Here is a 22,698-nt window from a genome sequence, read left to right on the forward strand (position 1 = left end):
CGCGCACGCACGCCATGCCAAACCGTAATTACCACCATGGCGCAATGGTACGCGAATTCTGACCCTAGCGGACATGTACCTAACGCCATCAAGCATGGCGGAAAGTACCATTCCGCCATGGTGAGAAGTACGGCATCGCGAATCAACCGTAAACGGCCCTACTGAGTGCCTGTACACCACTCCCTGGCCACATTGCACAACTCCTCGTAGGTGCAATGAAGTCACACAATGCAACCAGTCAAATGTACAAGTCACCCATGCATGCCAACGAACAAATGAATCTAGGGGCTCCAAGTGCCTTGTGAGTGGCCATCCATATTTGCCATGGCACCATTGCCGCACTGATGCAGCACAGGCATGTGAAGGTTCAAGTACAGCAACATGAGCAGAAAAATGAGACAAACAAAAACAGGCCCCCCCATCGACTGACACCAGTGTAAGGCAACATTCAAAGCAGTATCCTGAGTGAGACTGCACCAGCCCTGTACTCCTGCCAGTAAACAAACCAACCATCAGCATAAGCATGTACCACACAAGTTGGCAGAGTGACTGAGCAGCCAGGCACATCTCAAGAGGGGCCAATGGGAGCTGCAGGGCACAGATGGCACGAATACAGAAGCTATTCCAATGGACATGACCTCAGTCTCCCTCCAAGAAGCGCACGCAAACACAGGCACCTGTGACCAGCCATGTACTGATAATCACATCATTCCACCAATCCACCTGGCTGACCGGCATCTGTTACACAAAAGCTAATCCCCCGCCCCTGAGCATGACATCATCAAAACAGTCATAATGGTAGCCCCTATCCCTGACCACACTGGGCTTCGTAGGCAAACGCGGCCAGTACAGTACCACGCAACTATACTCAGAAGCCGGAACCCAATGCAGATCTACTCACAATACATCGCTCCACAAATAGGAATATGCTACATTACTTGCAAAGAATAACGCTACACGGTTAATATCAGAATAGAAATTTAATGCACCACAAAATCACCAAGCCCATACAGCCATTAGGTCATGAACCCCAAAATATATTTCATCATTGTGGGCTGCATCCGCAATAAATGACCAGCTTCTTCTTGTGTGACGCCCTGTTCCTTCATGGTACACAGGGGCTACATTCACGTTAAAAAAGGCAACATGGAAGCGCCTAGAACCGCAGGGCCGTCCCATTAGGTAGGCACTAGTCCAGCTGAAAGGTCGAAATGTTGCTCCTAGCCACTAGTACCGCGTAAGGGCATGTGGCCCATTGGCGATCGTCCCATAAGATCGTAATGGTGCTCCACTGATTAACTCGAAGCAGCAGGTGTCGGGAGTAAAAGCCATCTGCAGGAGTGGCATACAGATGGCAGCGGCAAAAGGGGAGGAGATACCTGTCACCCAAATGAAATGAAAAAGAATAGTATGGCCATCAGAACTTGATTTGTATTACTCACTTCAATGATCACACTAAATCTACAGCCATATGCATGCTAGCCCACTCCAAAGGATTATTCCCACCCAAATATCACTTGCGAATCATAACTATAAATATCGAGGTGAAAACACTATTACAAACGAGTGTTTGTGTGCATGCGTCTGTCAAAACAGAATCCATTCGATGGGATTAGTAACGTGCATAGACACAAGTGTTTGAAGGCGCGTCGAGACAGGGAGGGTTCAACAAGGCCAGATAGACGATGGTCCCACTATGGCAGCTCTGCATCACATAGCGCAGGGGAGGTGGATACATTCCAAAAAGCCCTGTACATGGCAAACTCTCCATCAAATCATCTGTCCATGCATCCATACATCATTCCCTCATCCCGGTATGAAAACGCCTGATTATGTACACACATAACATGTGAAATTTCCATTGAGTCTGTGCGTAATGCAGTCTGCAAAATCCACTGTGCTCCAGGCCGGAATTCCAGTGTTGTGAAGTAACATGTATTTGGGAACGTCCTGATTTATCGTCCACCACGCTATTGCGCATCCCATACTATTCATATCAATCATTGCATTCTCGCCATGGCCCCTGTCCCAAGGACATTAAACAATAGAACGTTATATTTGCAGTCAGACCTGTGGGCGTCTCCTCGCCGCTAGCTGAAGACCGAAAGCGCCGTCCTTCGAATTCCTCATTTGCAACATCACGTCGAAAAGGCATCTGTGACCGCTTGAAATAACAAATCCATCCATGTAGTGCGGCAATGTGTGAAAATGCAAAGTGGCTTCACTCACAAATGGGACGCCCCGCCCGTCGGTGAACCGCGGTACAGTGCTGCATGAGGGTCCACCGTTAATCGAGTACTACATTCCACTGACCCTTCACAAGTTTGTTCGCGACTGCAAAGATAGTATGTGAAACAATGGGACCATAGCAGAATGAACATATGAACCAATATTTCACTGCCATCGGGATCAAATACATGATTGTAATAGCAAGATGCCATGCGTCGAATTGCAGCGTTGCGTGCGGGACGTGCTCGCCCAAAGGGGATTGCAGCTTGCACAGGTGGAATGAATCACCACAGGTGGAGGCAATACAGCTTGAAAACACATAAATTGCACACCCAACCCCCTCACACAACCACACCCACTCCAAAATGCTACCGGCAGGACTAGCGATGTTGGCCCTGGGGGACCTGATAGCACTGCAAGTACTCCAACTTCAAGAAGAAGACGAACACCAACTACTACAACAACCGGCCGCACAGAGGAGACGCAGGAGGAGGGCAAGGCAGGGCCAGCAAGGCCCGCCAGCACAGCCACTACCACCACGCAGGCAGCCCGCAATCCCACGCCTCCGAGCACATCCGTTCAACCTCACGGATGAGCAGATCCACACCCTCTACCGTTTGGACCGGGACACCATAACCGCCATTGTGGACATGACACAGGCTGACCTTGTCAGCATGATAGATAGCCCAACCGCCATCCCACCCCTACTGAAGGTGGTGTCTGTACTCCACTTCCTGGCCACAGGCACCTACCAGCACACAGTCGGACAGTTGCATGGCATTTCACAGCCAGTGTTCTCACGGACACTATTGTAAGTGCTCGATGCCCTCCTGAAGCACGCAGACGACTACATCTCTCTACCACGCTCGGAGCAGGAAATTACGAACACAAAAGTGGGATTCCATGCACTTGGCGGCATACCGGGTTGCATTGGTGCCATCGACTGCACCCATGTTGAATTGGTCGTCCCACATGCCATGGAGGCTCAGTACCGCAACCGAAAACAATTTCATTCTCTTAATGTACAAATGGTGTGTGACTCCAACAGGATCATTACACATTGTTGTGCACGCTTTCCTGGATCAACCCATGATTCTATGGTCTTGAGGAACTCTAGAATACCACGCTACATGGAGCGACACGCAGGGAACAGATCCTGGCTACTCGGTGAGTCTCATTTCATGCATGATAATGTGGGGTATGTGATGCGGCAATGACCTGGCAGGAGGGGGGGGGGCGTACGTAGCAATGTCATTCCACAAACATCCTTTATTGTCCACATACAGGTGATGCCGGGTATCCACTGAAGAGATGGCTCCTTACACCACTCCGGAACCCACAGAACCAGCCTGAGGAGGACTACAACCATGCCCACTCACGTACCCGTGTAGTCATAGAACAGGCATTCGGCCTACTGAAGACTTGTTTCCGCTGCCTCAGCTGGTCTGGCGGGGCACTCCTGTACCGCCATGAGAAGGTTGCAAAGATGGTCATGGCATGTGTCATGCTACACAACATGTGCGTACGTAGAAATGTGCCCATGCCCCCTGACGCAGAACTGCAAGCACCTGAAGATGGTCATGATGAGGGTGGGGATGTGGCAGCACCTCAAGGAGTCCGCGAGGCACAGGAGGGCCGTGAGATTCGTCAGAATATCATAGATGCATGCTTCTAGCACTCACGCCTGGTGGCTGTTACATGGACACGGGACTTGTGGCACTGTGTGTGTCTGGAACATGCACAATGTGGACTGTACGCCTATAAAGGCCTCGTACACAAAGATCAATGTCCACACATCTCATTGGATGATTATGAAATGTTTATAGCATATGTGAAATTATGTTACACACCCCATCGACCCGCCACCCAAGTGAGCCCAACACACCCCCTCCACCCTCCTACCTCCCCCCCGAACACCAGTGTCCGAAGATGCTCATTGTCAGTGGGCAGACGCTATTGCAAGCCCCCTCTCCGGGTATCAGGGGCACCCCTGCCTGTGGAGCGCAGGTTCCTCCCAGATCTACGTTGGGGGCTGCCCTGGACGGAACTTGCAACGGATGATGTCTCTGCCTACTCACGTCCATGCATGTCCCTAAGGGTTTGTGAGAGCTCAGTGAGCACACGGCGCACAGCGGCAAGTTCAGCACATACGTCTTTGGACGTCGCATGCAGTTGCCCCCTCAGGTTCTCGGTGCTTCTCTCCATTTGTGCCCTTAGTGTCTCTGTACTTCTCTCTATTTCTGCCCTAAGTGTCTCAGTTGATGTTTCTATGGCTGCCTTAGTGCCCCCACATTCATCAGCATGGTCCTTGAGGAGCGTGGCCAGTTGCTGCTGTTGCACGATCACCTGGTCGAGGGACTGTTGCCTCTGCTGTGCCATGGCCATTTGCGGTGGTGTCACAGAGGGGCTGGACACCTCATGTTGCCTTGCCACAGGGCTTGTGGGGGATGGCCAGTCGTCGTCTTGTGGGTTCCCCTGCGTGGTATCCTCATGGTGTACGGGATGGAACAAACAGGGGGATTGAGACAGGTCATGGATGGATCTTACTTCGACATCCCCGTTTTCTGTGTCGGAGCATGCTGCCATTAATGCAGTGTCACCTATGGTGCTGCTGCCACCAGAAGCAGTGCCTTCTGTGGCATCCATTGGGGGGACCTGTGGTGGTGCTGTTGTGGGCATGCTGGCTGCTGGGGTGCCTGTTGAAGTTCCCTCCTGTGTGCTGCCACTTGATTTGTGCTGCTGCCGTGTCTTGATGCGTGCAGCTGAGGTGGAGGGTCTTTGGCCGTTGGTCTTGGCCGTCTTTGCAGGTGTGCTGGTAGGGGTGTCCTGGAGCTCGTCATTTGAATCGGACCCTGTGGTGGAGTAAAGGAGGGCGAGCGTTATTAATGGGTCTGTTGAAATTGGAATGGCAATGTATCACATGCATTGGGGTGGTACCTAAGGGTGATTTGGGTCGGGGCCTTGGAGGTGGTTTCATTTTTGTGTGGATTGAGGATGCAGTTTTTTTGCAGCCTGCAGTTAGGGTGTGCCTGCTGCACGTGTAGAGGGTGTTTTTAGGATTTTTAATGATTTCTGTATTTAATGTGAGTTTTAAAGTGCGCTATCAGGCCAATGTATGTGGACGTTCTCCTGGACATGTGTTACTGTTGCACTATGTGGACACATGGTACTTCACATGATTGGACATTGTGAATTTAGCATTGTTTTATTTGGCCCACCTACCTGATTCTTCGGATGTCTGCACTCCTTTCTCCATCCCTCCGACTCCCTCTATACTCTCCATTCCAATGGTGGAGGCACAGATTTCTTCCCAGGGGGTCAACTTGATGGGTGATTCCGATCCTCCCCCGGTAGCTGTGGCAATGTTACGGTTGGCGGATAGTATGCTCCGTACGCGTATCCGCAGGTCGTCCCATCGCTTTCTGCATTGCTGTGGGTTGCGGGGTGCGGTCCCCACCGCATTTACCCGCTGTGCCACCAGGGCCCATATGGCCTTCTTGTTCGCAAGTGCTGCCCTGGTCATTTGCGTCGAGAAGACGACGGCAGCATTCTCCTGGAGGGTCTCTGTGAGCACGGTGAGTTCCTCACGGGAGAAGTGGACCTGCCGCTTGCGGTCGCACGCTTTTTTCGCTACTTTTCCCATTTTTATTGCTTTCACTGGGGTGGATGACGGGTTGGGATGTGTCTCAGGGTAGTATTTTTTATGGTTGTGTGGGAATTCAGATTTTATAGGTGTACGCCGTGCTGTTTCCCGTTCCGGGACCATTTTTTAACTTCCGTTTCCGTATATTTACGGTCACCGTACTTTCCGATTGCCGCTCATTACGGTGACCGCTCAGATGGGTGGCGGAATTGCACCTAGGGCGCCGTACGACGGCGGTGAGGGGCGTTTTGGGGACATTTCCGCCATCGCGGACTTTGCACTTCCGCCATGGCGTAGTGCTCGTGCACGATGGGTCGGAATTAGCCAAACTTTGCTACGTCGTGCAATGGCGGAAACGCTATTTACGCTATGGCGGTCAGGTCAGTCACTTTCCGCCAGGGTCGTAATGAGGGCCAGTGTGCTGATCAATGGAGTAGATACTCCAGCTCTTAGGGATAGTGGGTGCAGTCGAACTGTAGTGGATTCTACCTTGGTAGACTCAGAGGAAGTTGCCAGAGCTACTCTGATGCCCACTAAGTTGGCTGACGGCCCACTCCGTATGTTCCCAGTAATACCTGTAAATCTTACTTTAAATGGTACAGCAGTCAGGATTCCAGTGAGCATTCAGAGAAACGTCCCGGGAAAGGTCTTGTTAGGTAATGATCTCAGAGCTTTAGGGCTCGTAGGAGACACTGCCGAAAGACCCTACACACGGTCTCAAGCACGGGCAGCATTGGCCAAGACCAATACGCCGCCCCAGCCGAAGGGGAAACCCAAGGCGAAAGGAGTCAACAAGTCAAGACGAGGGAAAGAGAATATTCCCCCGAGCTCGCCTACCACTGCGGTGGAGGAAGTTGGTCAATCGCCCGGGCCTGACGAGGAGGTGGCGATGCCTGAAGTATTTGACCCCAACGACCATCCTGAACTAAAAGACTTGTTAGTTGAAGGAGGTCCTGATAGGGACGAATTCAGTAAAGGCCAACGTGAGTGCCCATCTCTGGAAGGCCTAAGGAGACAGGCCTGCTCCCAGCTTGAGGGTGAACCTCCTGGGACGCATAGGATTTATTGGGAAGGTGGACTCCTGTATAGTGAGCCCACAGAGTCTACAGAAGGAGACCATAGGAGGTTGGTGGTTCCCCTTGCTGTTAGGCCCTTCCTCCTGCAGTTGGCGCATGAAGTGCTCCTTGCTGGTCACCTTGGTATTAAGAGGACCAAGCAAAGGTTATCCATGCACTTCTACTGGCCCAAGATGGGGGTGCAAGTAGAAAGTCACTGCAGGAGTTGTGCCTCCTGCCAGTTATCTGGTAAGGTTGGCTCGACAATCCAAGCTCCGTTGGTACCGCTCCCAGTTGTGGGGGTACCATTTGAAAGGGTAGGGATCGACATCGTTGGTCCCCTTGACCCGCAAACATCCTCGGGCAATAGGTTTATCCTGGTGCTGGTCGACCATGCAAACAGATATCCTGAGGCCATCCCATTGAAAACTGTAACTGCCAAGTCAGTTGCAAAAGCTTTACTTGGCATATTTACTAGGGTTGGCTTCCCTAAAGAAGTTGTGTCAGATCGTGGCAGCAACTTTATGTCGAAGTATATGCAGGCTATGTGGAAAGAATGTGGGGTCACCTACAAGTTCTCTTCTGCATACCACCCCCAGACCAATGGTCTGGTGGAACGTTTCAACAGAACGTTAAAAAGCATTATTGGGGCTCTGGAGAAGCTTCAGAGAAGACAATGGGATCTTCTTTTACCATGCTTACTGTTTGCCTACCGAGAGGTACCACAGGAGGGTGTTGGCTTCAGCCCCTTCAAACTTCTGTTTGGTCATCCTGTACGGGGACCCTTAGCCATAGTCAAAGAGGGATGGGAGATGCCCACTCCCCCTGTTACTACCAACGTAGTTGATTATGTGCTAGGGCTCAGAAAACGGATGGTACTTCTCATGGGCTTGGCTAGTGATAAATTGAAGGCAGTACAAGCGCTGGTGAAACATTGGTACGACCAGAAAGCTTCCCTCATCAACTTTACACCTGGTCAGCAAGTCCTGATCATGAATCCCATAAGGCCTTGAGCTTTACAGGACAAATGGTCAGGCCCTTACACAGTGGTGGAGCCCCTGGGTGAGGTTAACTATTTAGTGGACCTTGGAAGGCCTGGACAGGCTCCAAAAGTGTTTCACGTGAATAGGCTGAAGGCTTTCGTCCCAAGAGTCGAAATCGCAGCACTGTTACTGGCTTCAGATGTTGAGGAAGAGGAGTCTGAACCTTTCCCTGACCTGTTCCAAAGCGGTCCTTCAGATAGCTCCTTTGAGGGTGTCCGAGTGGCCCCTCACCTGACTTCTGATCAGCAGGCTGAGGTGAAAAGTTTGCTTAGGCAGTTTTCCCCCCTGTTTTCACAGTCGCCTGGTTTGACACCTTGGTGCAAACATAACATAGACACAGGAGACAGTGTACCTACCAAAAGTAGGGGATACAGGATGTCAGACAAAGTACGGTCTTATATTAAGACCGAGGTCAACAAGATGTTAGACCTTGGGGTGATTGAACCCTCTAGTAGTCTTTGGTCCAGCCCTGTGGTTTTCGTTCCAAAGGCAGGCACTTCTGAATTGAGGTTCTGCGTGGATTACAGGGCTCTGAATGCTGTCACCAAGACAGATGCACACCCCTTGCCTCGAACAGATGAGCTGGTGGATACTTTGGGTGCCTCCAAGTACCTCAGCACGTTTGACCTCACTGCTGGCTATTGGCAAATAGCTTTAGCAGAACATGCCAAGGAGAAGACAGCGTTTTCTACTCCAGACGGCCTTTACCAATTCCGGGTAATGCCGTTCGGGTTGAAGAATGCACCTGCCACTTTCCAGAGGCTTGTGCATCATGTTTTGAATGGGTTGGACGAATTCTGTCTTGCATATCTGGACGATATAGCAGTTTTCAGTGCCACCTGGGAAGACCATGTGAAACACCTCGGGATTGTGCTCCAGGCTCTTCAGAAAGTACACTTGACCATAAAGGCTAGTAAACGCCAGATTGGACAAGGCTCAGTGTTTTACCTTGGACATGAAGTAGGTGGAGGGAGGATACAGCCTCTACCCAGTAAAGTACAAGCAGTACAAGACTGGCCTACCCCCACTACACAAACCCAAGTGAGAGCCTTCTTAGGACTCACGGGCTATTACCGCAATTTTGTGGCAGACTATGGCACCATAGCTGCCCCTCTGACTGCCCTCACAACTCTGAAGAAACCCAAGAAGGTAACTTGGACCGACGAGTGTGAGAAGGCCTTCAATGGCTTAAAAGACTCCTTGTGCCAGGCCCCTGTCCTCAGGGCCCCTGATTATCAAAGACCTTTTATCGTGCAGACGGACGCCTCTGACACTGTGATAGGAGCTGTACTATCGCAAGTAGATGAGAAGGGTAAGGAACACCCTATTGGTTTTATTAGTCGCCAGTTTAAGGACAGAGAGCTCAGATGGTCCACGGTAGAGAAAGAATGTTTCTCTGTTGTGTGGGCCCTAAGGAAGCTGAGGCCCTACCTCTATGGGACCCACTTCACTGTGCAAACTGACCATAAGCCCTTAAAGTGGCTAATAAACATGAAGGGGGAGAATCCAAAGTTGCTTAGGTGGTCCATAAGTCTACAAGGCTTCGACTTCACTATTGAGCATAGGCCAGGTGTCCAACATAGCAATGCTGATGGGTTGTGCAGAATGTTTAACCGACCTGAACAAGAGACTCATCCAGGGGTGGAATAGTTCCCCCTGTCCATAGTCTGGGAGGGGCGAGTGTTAGGAAAGATTTCGTAATTGTAGGTAATTTTCCTTCCATGTGGCAACCCCTAAACTTTTTGCTGTTGTTTTTCACCCTGTTCTCGACTTTGCCCGAGAAGTGCAGCCTTCTGCCGCACTCCTCTGGGCTTTCGCTCCTTTCTTACGGGGAAACTGTCATGCCCTTAAGACAGTCAGTACCAGGAAACGCTGGTTTCCGTAGTTTCTTGTATCATGTTGCGGCTTTCGTGCAACATGACACAAGAGGGCACTGTAAGCTAAGTTACTGCTCTCTTGGGTCTCTAGCCTTCTACAGGCCCTAGATACTCTTTCAGGATTGTAACTGATCGGTGCAAGTGATTCACGGACGGGAATGGTGGCAGCGATCGTTTCTTGTGTTTTGAGCTCCTTTTGGCGTTCTAAGCGCGTTTCTCGCGCTTAACCCAAAATGGTGGCCTAGATCCCAAAATGGCCAGACCACGAGGCTCCTTTGTCCTGTCCGCTGACCGTCTTGCTCCCTTCACCTTCCCCAGGTCGAGCCGACCTGGGGCCTTCCTTATTTGGGCATGTGCTTTCCCGCGAAACACAGATGCTTTCGCAGGCTTCTACATGTCTTGTGTGTGCCTCCAGGATGTGGGCTGGGATGTCTGGTCCCAATACACATCCTGGGTGCCAGAGAGTCTAGGGTGGTGTGAATGCCTGGGACCACCGTGGTCCGTGATAGGTCCACGAATGGTGTGAGTGTTGATGAGCGGATCTCCCATTGGGTCCCCTCCGTTTTGGCGCGAAGGGAACCGTGGATAAGAGGGGGCTGGAAACACCACTACCATGTCGATCTCCTGAGTTCTCACGAACGAAGGAATACAGGAGCCAAGTATCCTGCAACCAAGAGGCTGAACCGAGGAATCGCTGGTGACCCGCTGAAGGACTGCTCCTCTGCACTGCTGTCGCCTTGTGAAACCCTTTTCACCTTTGATCGAACCAGAAGGCCTGTACTGGTACTTCGACCCTTGGAATAGCGGGGACAGCTATTCTCGGCATCTTCACCATCTCCTGCTAGTAAGCCTTCGGAAGCGTCTCTGGGCCATCCAGCAGACTGACCAGCCTACACAGGAGTCTTGCTCTGTAACCGCCGCCAGGTTGTGTAGTATATCGAGTCCTTGTCACTCTCACATGATTCGTACACTTGGCGTTCCCAGGTCTGAAGTGAGTAGTGTACATTTGGCTCAGATACACACCGCCGCTCCGTTGCCCTGCTGTGGTAACAAACTGTGCGGGTTCCTTCGTTTGGGACGTCTTTTACTCAACTCTGCTGCTGCAGACTAAACACGACGACGAGACGTCCCCTGCTCTTCTGAACCTGCCAGCGACTGAAACTGATGCGGAGAAGCCTGGGTCTGCTTGCATCGTGGACCGGTGAGTAGTATAGCTAGGAACTGGTCGCCCTCCTGCAGGAGCCCATAGCTTTTCCCCGCTGTGTCAAAACAGCACGCCTTTCCGTACTCGCGCTCTGCTTCTGCCCACAGTGGAGGCTGCGCTTGAGTCGCGGAACACTGTTCTTCTTCGTTTGTGCACTAAACTGAACTGCCTGATTTCCCTCGAAGAGACTCCCCTTTTGCCCGTTGGCACCAGCGTGTGCAGGTACTTTTGAGCACAAGGCTCCACTCTTCGTAGGGCTCGGACTTCCTTTTAGTTAGGTGCCTCTGAAGGCGGACTGGGTCTAAGCATTATTTCGCACTGCCTGTTTTCCTTCCCTTTTAGGTGGACTACACATTTCGTGCATCTAACGCTTGAGACTTGTTTGTATTTGTATATATATTGTATTGGTATGGTATGTGTTGGTTTACTAGAGTTGTATTGTGATTTCTCGCTACGGTCATTGTTTTAAAGGCCTTGGAATAAATGTGTATATATTTTTAATATAGCACCTGTTTGGAGTAGTTTGTAAGTGTCCTTGCTTTGTGTGCTCATTGCGGGCTTTCAGTCACCCTCACCTCTCTTGAGACCTAGTCTTGACCGCCGCGATCGCTACCTTGATTGGTCTGGCTTGTCCAGAGGTTACCCTGTTCCAAGAAATTAGGTTGGCCATCTGAACTTCTGCGCCACCAGGACAGAGTTCAGAAATCCGTCTTAACAATATCCAACTCCTTCCCGTTCCAAACCTGAGACCCTTCCTATAGCATGAGATGTGATATCCAACTCCTTCCCATCCCAATCCTGAGACATTTCCGATTGCAGAGATGTGATATCTCAATGCTTATACCAAACCTGAGACTCTTCCTATAACATGAGATGTGATATCCAACTCCTTCCCGTTCCAAACCTGAGACCCTTCCTATAGCATGAGATGTGATATCCAACTCCTTCCCATTCCAATCCTGAGACCCTTCCGATGGCATGAGATGTGATATCTCAATGCTTCTAATACCAAACCTGAGATCCTTCCTATAACATGTGATGTGATATCCAAATTCTTCCCCTTCCAAACCTGAGACCCTCCCTTTAGCATGAGATGTGATATCCAACTCCTTCCCATTCCAATCCTGAGACCCTTATGATAGCATGAGATGTGATATCTCAATGCCTCTAATACCAAACCTGAGATCCTTCCTATAACATGAGATGTGATATCCAAATCCTTCCCCTTCCAAACCTGAGACCCTCCCTTTAGCATGAGATGTGATATCCAACTCCTTCCCATTCCAATCCTGAGACCCTTCTGATAGCATGAGATGTGATATCTCAATGCCTCTAATACCAAACTTGATATCCTACCTCTAACATGAAATGTGATATCCAACTCCTTCCCTTTCCAAACCTGAGACCCTCCCTATAGCATGAGATGTGATATCCAAGTCCTTCCCATTCCAATCCTGAGACCCTTCCTATAGCATGTGATGTGATATCTCAATGCTTATACCAAACCTGAGACCCTTCCTATGGCATGAGATGTCATATACAACTCCTTCCCATTCCAATCCTGAGACCCTTCCTATAGCATGTGATGTGATATCTCAATGCTTATACCAAACCTGAGACCCTTCCTATAGCTTGAGATGTGATATCCAACTCCTTCCCATTCCAATCCTGAGACCCTTCCTATAGTATGAGATGTGATATCTCAATACTTCTAATACCAAACCTGAGATCCTTCCGATAACATGAGATGTGATATCCAAATCCTTCCCCTTCCAAACCTGAGACCCTCCCTTTAGCATGAGATGTGATATCCAACTCCTTCCCATTCCAATCCTGAGACCCTTCTGATAGCATGAGATGTGATATCTCAATGCTTCTAATACCAAACCTGAGATCCTTCCGATAGCATGAGATGTGATATCTCAATGCTTCTAATACCAAACCTGAGCTCCTTCTTATAACATGAGATGTGATATGCAAATCCTTCCCCTTCCAAACCTGAGACCCTCCCTTTAGCATGAGATGTGATATCCAACTCCTTCCCATTCCAATCCTGAGACCCTTCTGATAGCATGAGATGTAATATCTCAATGCCTCTAATACCAAACCTGAGATCCTACCTCTAACATGAAATGTGATATCCAACTCTTTCCCCTTCCAAACCTGAGAGCCTTCCTATAGCATGAGATGTGATATCCAACTCCTTCCCGTTCCAAACCTGAGACCCTTCCTATAGCATGAGATGTGATATCCAACTCCTTCCCATCCCAATCCTGAGACATTTCCGATTGCAGAGATGTGATATCTCAATGCTTATACCAAACCTGAGACTCTTCCTATAACATGAGATGTGATATCCAACTCCTTCCCGTTCCAAACCTGAGACCCTTCCTATAGCATGAGATGTGATATCCAACTCCTTCCCATTCCAATCCTGAGACCCTTCCGATAGCATGAGATGTGATATCTCAATGCTTCTAATACCAAACCTGAGATCCTTCCTATAACATGTGATGTGATATCCAAATTCTTCCCCTTCCAAACCTGAGACCCTCCCTTTAGCATGAGATGTGATATCCAACTCCTTCCCATTCCAATCCTGAGACCCTTATGATAGCATGAGATGTGATATCTCAATGCCTCTAATACCAAACCTGAGATCCTTCCTATAACATGAGATGTGATATCCAAATCCTTCCCCTTCCAAACCTGAGACTCTCCCTTTAGCATGAGATGTGATATCCAACTCCTTCCCATTCCAATCCTGAGACCCTTCTGATAGCATGAGATGTGATATCTCAATGCCTCTAATACCAAACCTGATATCCTACCTCTAACATGAAATGTGATATCCAACTCCTTCCCTTTCCAAACCTGAGACCCTGCCTATAGCATGAGATGTGATATCCAAGTCCTTCCCATTCCAATCCTGAGACCCTTCCTATAGCATGTGATGTGATATCTCAATGCTTATACCAAACCTGAGACCCTTCCTATGGCATGAGATGTCATATACAACACCTTCCCATTCCAATCCTGAGACCCTTCCTATAGCATGTGATGTGATATCTCAATGCTTATACCAAACCTGAGACCCTTCCTATAGCTTGAGATGTGATATCCAACTCCTTCCCATTCCAATCCTGAGACCCTTCCTATAGCATGAGATGTGATATCTCAATACTTCTAATACCAAACCTGAGATCCTTCCGATAACATGAGATGTGATATCCAAATCCTTCCCCTTCCAAACCTGAGACCCTCCCTTTAGCATGAGATGTGATATCCAACTCCTTCCCATTCCAATCCTGAGACCCTTCTGATAGCATGAGATGTGATATCTCAATGCTTCTAATACCAAACCTGAGATCCTTCCGATAGCATGAGATGTGATATCTCAATGCTTCTAATACCAAACCTGAGCTCCTTCTTATAACATGAGATGTGATATCCAAATCCTTCCCCTTCCAAACCTGAGACCCTCCCTTTAGCATGAAATGTGATATCCAACTCATTCCCATTCCAATCCTGAGACCCTTCTGATAGCATGAGATGTGATATCTCAATGCCTCTAATACCAAACCTGAGATCCTACCTCTAACATGAAATGTGATATCCAACTCTTTCCCCTTCCAAACCTGAGAGCCTTCCTATAGCATGAGATGTGATATCCAAGTCCTTCCCATTCCAATCCTGAGACCCTTCCTATAACATGAGATGTGATATCCAACTCCTTCCCATTCCAACCTGAGACCCTTTCTATAGCATGAGATGGGATATCCAACTCCTTCCAAATCCAATCCTGATACCCTTCCGATAGCATGAGATGTGATATGCCAATGCTTATACCAAACCTGAGACCCATACTATGGCATGAGATGTGATATCAAACTCCTTCCCATTCCAATCCTGAGACCCTTCCTATAGCTTGAGATGTGATATCCAACTCCTTCCCATTCTAATTCTGAGACCCTTCCTATACCATGAGACTTGATATCTCAATGCTTCTAATACCAAACCCGAGACCCGCCCTATAACATGAGATGTGATATCCAAATCCTTCCCCTTCCAAACCTTAGACCCTTCCTTTATCATGAGATGTGATATCCAACTCCTTCCCATTCCAATCCTGAGACCCTTCCGATATCATGAGATGTGATATCTCAATGCTTCTAATATCAAACTTGAGACCCTCCCTATAGCATGAGATGTGATATCCAAGTCCTTCCCATTCCAATCCTGAGACCCTTCCTATAGCATGAGATGTGATGTCTCAATGCTTCTAATACCAAACCTGAGACCCTTCCTATAACATGAGATGGGAATATCCAACTCCTTCCCATTCCAATCCTGAGACCCTTCCGATAGCAGAGATGTGATATCTCAATGCTCATACCAAACCTGAGATCCTTCCTATAACATGAGATGTGATATCCAACTCCTTCCCATTCCAATCCTGAGACACTTCCTATAGCATGAGATGTGATATCTCACTGCTTATACCAAACCTGAGACCCATCCTATAGCATGAGATGTGATATCCAACTCCTTCCCATTCCAATCCTGAGACCCTTCCTATAGCATGAGATGTGATATCTCAATGCTTCTAATATCAAACGTGAGATCCTCCCTATAGCATGAGATGTGATATCCAAGTCCTTCCCATTCCAATCCTGAGACACTTCCTATAGCATGAGATGTGATATCTCAATGCTTCTAATACCAAACCTGAGACTCTTCCTATAACATGAGATGGGATATCCAACTCCTTCCCATTCCAATCCTGAGACCTTTCCGATAGCAGAGATGTGATATCTCAATGCTTATACCAAACCTGAGACCCTTCCTACGGCATGAGATGTCATATACAACTCCTTCCCATTCCAATCCTGAGACCCTTCCTATAGCATGAGATGTGATATCTCAATGCTTATAGCAAACCAGAGACCCTTCCTATAGCATGAGATGTGATATCCAACTCCTTCCCATTCCAATCCTGAGACCCTTCCTATAGCATGAGATGTGATGTCTCAATGCTTCTAATACCAAACCTGAGATCCTTCATATAACATGAGATGTGATATCCAACTCCTTCCCATTCCAATCCTGAGACCCTTATGATAGCATGAGATGTGATATCTCAATGCCTCTTATACCAAACCTGAGATCCTTCCGATAGCATGAGATGTGATATCTCAATGCTTCTAATACCAAACCTGAGATCCTTCCTATAATATGAGATGTGATTTCCAAATCCTTCCCCTTCCAAACCTGAGACCCTCCCTTTAGCATGAAATGTGATATCCAACTCCTTCCCATTCCAATCCTGAGACCCTTCTGATAGCATGAGATGTGATATCTCAATGCCTCTAATACCAAACCTGAGATCCTACCTCTAACATGAAATGTGATATCCATCTCCTTCCCTTTCCAAACCTGAGACCCTGCCTATAGCATGAGAAGTGATATCCAAGTCCTTCCCATTCCAATCCTGAGACCCTTCCTATAGCATGTGATGTGATATCTCAATGCTTATACCAAACCTGAGACCCTTCCTATGGCATGAGATGTCATATACAACTCCTTCCCATTCCAACCCTAAGACCCTTCCTATAGCATGAGATGTGATATCTCAATGCTTATACCAAACCTGAGACCCTTCCTATAGCATGAGATGTGATATCCAACTTCTTCCCATTCCAATCCTGAGACCCTTCCTATAGCATGAGATGTGATATCTCAATGCTTATACCAAACCTGAGACCCTTCCTATAGCATAAGATGTGATATCCAAATCCTTCCCATTCCAATCCTGAGACCCTTCCTATAGCATGAGATGTGATATCTCAATGCTTATACCAAACCTGAGACCCTTCCTATAGCATGAGATGTGATATCCAACTCCTTCCCATTCCAATCCTGAGACCCTTCCTATAGCATGAGATGTGATGTCTCAATGCTTCTAATACCAAACCTGAGATCCTTCCTATAACATGAGATGTGATATCCAACTCCTTCCCATTCCAATCCTGAGACCCTTATGATAGCATGAGATGTGATATCTCAATGCCTCTTATACCAAACCTGAGATCCTTCCGATAGCATGAGATGTGATATCTCAATGCTTCTAATACCAAACCTGAGATCCTTCCTATAATATGAGATGTGATTTCCAAATCCTTCCACTTCCAAACCTGAGACCCTCCCTTTAGCATGAAATGTGATATCCAACTCCTTCCCATTCCAATCCTGAGACCCTTCTGATAGCATGAGATGTGATATCTCATTGCCTCTAATACCAAACCTGAGATCCTACCTCTAACATGAAATGTGATATCCATCTCTTTCCCTTTCCAAACCTGAGACCCTGCCTATAGCATGAGATGTGATATCCAAGTCCTTCCCATTCCAATCCTGAGACCCTTCCTATAGCATGTGATGTGATATCCAAGTCCTTCCCATTCCAATCCTGAGACCCTTCCTATAGCATGTGATGTGAAATCTCAATGCTTATACCAAACCTGAGACCCTTCCTATGGCATGAGATGTCATATACAACTCCTTCCCATTCCAACCCTGAGACCCTTCCTATAGCATGAGATGTGATATCTCAATGCTTATACCAAACCTGAGACCCTTCCTATAGCTTGAGATGTGATATCCAACTTCTTCCCATTCCAATCCTGAGACCCTTCCTATAGCATGAGATGTGATATCCCAATGATTCTACCAAACCTGAGACCCATACTATGGCATGAGATGTGATATCAAACTCCTTCCCATTCCAATCCTGAGACGCTTCCTATAGCTTGAGATGTGATATCCAACTCCTTCCCATTCCAATTCTGAGACCCTTCTTATACCATGAGACTTGATATCTCAATGCTTCTAATACCAAACCTGAGACCCGTCCTATAACATGAGATGTGATATCCAAATCCTTCCCCTTCCAAACCTTAGACCCTTCCTTTATAATGAGATGTGATATCCAACTCCTTCCCATTCCAATCCTGAGACCCTTCCGATATCATGAGATTTGTTATCTCAATGCTTCTAATATCAAACTTGAGACCCTCCCTATAGCATGAGATGTGACATCCAAGTCCTTCCCATTCCAATCCTGAGACCCTTCCTATAGCATGAGATGTGATATCTCAATGCTTCTAATACCAAACCTGAGACCCTTCCTATAACATGAGATGGGATATCCAACTCCTTCCCATTCCAATCCTGAGACCCTTCCGATAGCAGAGATGTGATATCTCAATGCTTATACCAAACCTGAGACCCTTCCTAAGGCTTGAGATGTCATATACAACTCCTTCCCATTCCAATCCTGAGACCCTTCCTATAGCATGAGATGTGATATCTCAATGCTTATACCAAATCTGAGACCCTTCCTATAGCATGAGATGTGATATCCAAATCCTTCCCATTCCAATCCTGAGACCATTCCTATAGCATGAGATGTGATATCTCAATGCTTATACCAAACCTGAGAGCCTACCTATAGCATGAGATGTGATATCCAAGTCCATCCCATTCCAATCCTTAGACCCTTCCTACAGCATGCGATGTGATATCTCAATGATTCTAATACCAAACCAGAGACCCGTCCTTTAACATGAGATGGGATATCCAACTCCTTCCCATTCCAATCCTGAGCCACTCCTGATAGCAGAGATGTGATATCTCAATGCTTCTAATACCAAACCTGAGATCCTTCCTATGACATGAGATGTGATATCCAAATCCTTCCCATTCCAATCCTGAGACCCTTCCTATAGCAAGAGATGTGATATCCAAATCCTTCCCATTCCAATCCTGAGACCCTTCCTATAACATGAGATGTGATATTCAACTCCTTCCCATTCCAACCTGAGACACTTCCTATAGCATGGGAAGGGATATCCAACTCCTTCCCAATCCAATCCTGAGAACCTTCCGATAGCAGAGATGTGATATCTCAATGCTTATACCAAACCTGAGACCCTTCCTATGGCATGAGATGTGATATCCAACTCCTTGCCATTCAAATCCTGAGACCCTTCCTATAGCATGAGATGTGATATCTCAATGCTTCTACCAAACCTGAGACCCTTCCTTTAGCATGAGATGTGATATCCAAATCCTTCACATTCCAATCCTGAGACCCTTCCTATAGCATGAGATGTGATATCTCAATGCTTCTAATACCAAACCTGAGATCCTTCCTATAACATGAGATGTGATATCCAATTCCTTCCCATTCCAAACCTGAGACCCTTCCTATTGGATGAGATGTGATATCCAACTCCTTCCCATTCCAACCCTGAGACCCTTCCTATACCATGAGGTGTGATATCTCAATGCTTCTAATACCAAACCTGGGAACCGTCCTATAACATGAGATGTGATATCTCAATGTTTCTAATAAAAAACCTGAGACCCTTCCTATAACATGAGATGTGATATCCAATTCCTTCCCATTCCAAACCTGAGACCCTTCCTATTGGATGAGATGTGATATCCAAATCCTTCCCCTTCCAAACCTGAGACCCTTCCTTTAGCATGAGATGTGATATCCAAATACTTCCCATTCCAATCCTAAAACCCTTCCTATAGCATGAGATGTGATATCTCAATGTTTCTAATAAAAAACCTGAGACCCTTCCTATAGCAAGAGATGTGATATCCAAATCCTTCCCATTCCAATCCTGAGACCCTTCCTGTATATAACATGAGATGTGATATCCAACTCCTTCCCATTCCAACCTGAGACCCTTCCTATAGCATGAGATGTGATATCCAACTCCTTACCATTCAAATCCTGAGACCCTCCCTATAACAAGAGATGTCATATCCAACTCCTTCCCATTCCAAACCTGAGACCCTTCCTATAACATGAGATGTGATATCCAACTCCTTCCCATTCCAAACCTGAGACCCTTCCGATAGCATGAGATGTGATATCTCAATGCTTCAAAAACCAAACATGAGAACCATCCTATAACATGAGATGTGAAATCCAAATCCTTCCCTTCCCAAACCTGAGACTCTTCCTATAGCATGCGATGTGATATCTCAATGCTTCTACCAAACCTGAAACCCTTCCTATAGCATGAGATGTGATATCCAACTCCTTCCCATTCCAATCCTGAGACACATCCTATAGCATGAGATGTGATATCACAATGCTTCTAATACCAAACCTGAGACCCGTCCTATAACATGAGATGTGATATCCAAATCCTTCCCCTTCCAAACCTGAGACCCTTCCTTTAGCATGAGATGTGATATATAGCTCCTCCCATTCCAATCCTGAGACCCTTCCGATAGCAGAGATGTGACATTTCAATGCTTATACCAAACCTGAGACCCTTCCCATAGCATGAGATGTGATATCCAACTCCTTCACATTCCAATCCCGAGACCCTTCCTATAGCATGAGATGTGATATCTCAATGCTTCTAATACCAAACCTAAGGTCCTTCCTATAACATGAGATGTGATATCCAAATCCTTCCCATTCCAAACCTGAGACCCTCCCTTTAGCATGAGATGTGATATCCAACTCCTTCCCATTCCAATCCTGATACCCTTCTGATAGCATGAGATCTGATATCTCAATGCCTCTAATACCAAACCTGAGATCCTACCTCTAACATGAAATGTGATATCCAACTCCTTCCTTTTCCAAACCTGAGACCCTTCCTACAGCATGAGATGTGATATCCAAGTCCTTCCCATTCCAATCCTGAGACCCTTCCTATAACATGAGATGTGATATCCAACTCCTTCTATTCCAACCTGAGACCCTTCCTATAGCATGAGATGGGATATCCAACTCCTTCCAAATCCAATCCTGATACCCTTCCGATAGCATGAGATGTGATATACCAATGCTTCTACAAAACCTGAGACCCATACCATGGCATGAGATGTGATATCAAACTCCCGTCCTATACCATGAGACTTGATATCTCAATGCTTCGAATACCAAACCTGAGACCGGTCCAATAACATGAGATGTGATATCCAAATCCTTCCCCTTCCAAACCTTAGACCCTTCCTTTATCATGAGATGTGATATCCAAGTCCTTCCCATTCCATTCCTGAGACCCTTCCTATAGCATGAGATGTGATATCTCAATGCTTCTAATACCAAACCTGAGACCCTTCCTATAACATGAGATGTGATATCCAAGTCCTTCCCATTCCAATCCTGAGACCCTTCCTATAGCATGAGATGTGATATCTCAATGCTTCTAATACCAAACCTGAGACCCTTCCTATAACATGAATTATGATATCCAAATCCTTCCCATTCCAATCCTGAGACCCTTCCGATAGCAGAGATGTGATATCTCAATGCTTATACCAAACCTAAGACCCTTCCGATAGCATGAGATGTGATTTCTCAATGTTTCTAATACCAAACCTGAGATCCTTCCAATAACATGAGATGTGATATCCAACTCCTTCCCATTCCAATCCCGAGACCCTTCCTATAGCATGAGATGTGATATCTCAATGCTTCTAATACCAAACCTAAGGTCCTTCCTATAACATGAGATGTGATATCCAAATCCTTCCCATTCCAAACCTGAGACCCTCCCTTTAGCATGAGATGTGATATCCAACTCCTTCCCCTTCCAAACCTGAGACCCTTCCTTTAGCATGAGATGTGATATCCAGCTCCTCCCATTCCAATCCTGAGACCCTTCCTATAGCAGAGATGTGATATTTCAATGCTTATACCAAACCTGAGACCCTTCCCATAGCATGAGATGTGATATCCAGCTCCTCCCATTCCAATCCTGAGACCCTTCCGATAGCAGAGATGTGATATTTCAATGCTTATACCAAACCTGAGACCCTTCCCATAGCATGAGATGTGATATCCAACTCCTTCCCATTCCAATCCTGAGACCCTTCCTATAGCATGAGATGTGATATCTCAATGCTTCTAATACCAAACCTGAGATCCTTCCTATAACATGAGATGTGATATCCAACTCCTTCCCATTCCAATCCCGAGACCCTTCCTATAGCATGAGATGTGATATCTCAATGCTTCTAATACCAAACCTAAGGTCCTTCCTATAACATGAGATGTGATATCCAAATCCTTCCCATTCCAAACCTGAGACCCTCCCTTTAGCATGAGATGTGATATCCAACTCCTTCCCATTCCAATCCTGATACCCTTCTGATAGCATGAGATGTGATATCTCAATGCCTCTAATACCAAACCTGAGATCCTGCCTCTAACATGAAATGTGATATCCAACTCCTTCCTTTTCCAAACCTGAGACCCTTCCTACAGCATGAGATGTGATATCCAAGTCCTTCCCATTCCAATCCTGAGACCCTTCCTATAACATGAGATGTGATATCCAACTCCTTCTATTCCAACCTGAGACCCTTCCTATAGCATGAGATGGGATATCCAACTCCTTCCAAATCCAATCCTGATACCCTTCCGATAGCATGAGATGTGATATCCCAATGCTTCTACAAAACCTGAGACCCATACCATGGCATGAGATGTGATATCAAACTCCCGTCCTATACCATGAGACTTGATATCTCAATGCTTCTAATACCAAACCTGAGACCGGTCCAATAACATGAGATGTGATATCCAAATCCTTCCCCTTCCAAA

This window comes from Ambystoma mexicanum, unplaced genomic scaffold, assembly GCF_040938575.1.
Source record: "Ambystoma mexicanum isolate Mex_15411 unplaced genomic scaffold, UKY_AmexF1_1 Mex_scaf4, whole genome shotgun sequence".
NCBI lineage: Eukaryota > Metazoa > Chordata > Amphibia > Caudata > Ambystomatidae > Ambystoma > Ambystoma mexicanum.